The following is a 2258-nucleotide window of genomic DNA, read 5'->3' on the forward strand; positions in this document are numbered from 1 at the left end:
GAACAGTCCTGTGCCCTTTCGTTTCTGCTTAATCTATAATCCATTACTAATGGGTTGATGCAATTGTTTTATGAAGCACTTGGAGAGAAGAGAGCATATTGCAAACAGGAACTCTCTCTGGGAATGTGGACTCTCTGAAAAAAAATGCAGCAAGTGTTCAAAACACCATAGTGACCACCTCGTTTTTTTCACACATGCACAATTTGCAATGACTCAATCACTTGGAAGTGGTTCTAATATGAGCAGAATAGGGCCTTTTCTTTATCAGCTTTGCAAAATGCGTTGTAGGCCAAAGGACAACCTTTTAAAGACTTAAAAAAACCCAACACCAGAACCAGAAACAGAAGGAAGTTATTAACATTACTGCTGTTGTCAATGCAGCAACATGTTTACACAGTAAAAAACCCAAACCCCTCAGCCCCTCTCAGTACATGTTTTGTTTCAGTTTGCCTGTGGCATGTCACATGTGCCTGACCTTATTAATATTCCCATGAGTAACCAACACAGGATAGATGGTAGCCCAAGACTACATAAACCTCATCAACCTTTGTGTCTGGATGTTTTTCAGGTATTCAATCTCTCTTGATTGTTGATCAAGTCATTAAACTACTGGGTTTGTATGACTCAAAGGCTTTCTCTAATCATCAACACCCAATGCCACTTTTCAGTCAAATGAGTGGATATGCATTTAGAAGCCTTCTAGACGCAAGGACACAGTCTGTGTCGTCCTCTTTCTCAGATATTTGGGATTTTTCTTTTCTTTAGATTTTGGGTGACTCAAGGATTCTTCAGCTTAATGAGGATAGGAATACAGAATACAGAACAGTCTGCTGCAAGAACAACTAGTTCCTCCTTCAGATGTAGCAGGTTCCTCTGTATCCTAAAATCTAGTTGTCAGCCAAATTATTATCTCTGAAGGTTCCTGAATTCACACTGTAGATTAAGCCTACATGTTCTCAAACACGTAGTGTAGCTATCTACTCCAGCTCTCCCACTGGAGTGTGCCCTTCATGATAAATCCTTTTATCTGGGGTGTACAGCATACACTCCCAGCAAGTCAGAACCAAAACCTGGGTATGGCTATTCTCCATCAGCAGAGGAAGTGCAGTGTTGATGACAGCAGGTTTCCACCCATTCGGTTTCCTGTTTCTGTAACAGCTCTGGGGAAAAGAAAACAAACCCAGACCATCCCTGTCTCTGCTTACCAATTCCCATACGCCTTTCAACTTTGGACAGCTGACTGTATAGGAAGAATAGGTATTTTAAAATTTCTTCAGACCTCTGCAATACACTCTTATTAGTCTTTTCATGGTGAACAAGAAAATTTTGGACTGAGATGATGTCAAAGCAGAATCTCTCCGGTAAACTCTGTCTTAATTAGGAGAAGCAAGTGGAAAAGGTCACATCTTTTCTGCTGTTACATTTTTTCTTCTATTTTTGGTAAATTTTGAAATTTGGATATAGCAAGAAAACACAGATAAGGTAAGAAGTGAAGAGTCTCACTGAGCAACGTCTGTCTTCTCTCAGCAGTTCATGGAGCTGGGCCATAAAATAGGGAGAGGGAAAGTACTTTTGTGTGCTGTGGTGCTTGCATGCATCTCAAATAGCAGATGCCCAGCTCCAGGATCTTCGTGTAATCAGCTGTGCTTCTAGCATTTTGCCAAGGAAAAGACGCATATGCTGTGCGTCTTTTTATGAAGCTGAAGGTGGGGGGAGCATCTGAGTTAACAAACACGAGGGCCTCCAAGCAACAATCCATACAGCTGAAAAGGGAACTGGCCGAAATTCTCTTGGGAATTGGAGATACCTATACTCCCTGGTCTTCACTAATGCCTTGAAACAACAGTCGTAAGTGCAAGAGCACTAGCAAGCTTCTGTCTGTAAAATATTTAGAGATTGCTGATTAACCACTGCTGCATTGGAAGCCCACATTCCCTCTTCCCTGCCCGGCAGTGACTGAGCTTCCACACGCCAGCATCAGCTGCTCCTTACGGTTTTGGACGGGTCCCTTTCCTATCTGACCCCCACACGCCCTCCCTGCCCTCCCGGCAAAGCGACAGGGCAAGGTGACCCCGAAGGAGCACCGCGATGTCACCTGCCGTGGGGCGGCCGATGCCGGCAGCAGTGTCGCGGAGGAGCCGGCGCTGGCGGCGGCGGCTCAGCCACCCCGGGCTACCCGGGACTGCGTCCCCTGCGGGAGAGGCTGCGACCCAGCCCGGGCCCGGTCCCTCCGAGCCGGCCTCAGGCCCCGGCGGGGG

This window comes from Cyanistes caeruleus, chromosome 1 (assembly GCF_971803275.1).
Source record: "Cyanistes caeruleus chromosome 1, bCyaCae1.hap1.1, whole genome shotgun sequence".
In the NCBI taxonomy this organism is placed as follows: Eukaryota; Metazoa; Chordata; class Aves; order Passeriformes; family Paridae; genus Cyanistes; species Cyanistes caeruleus.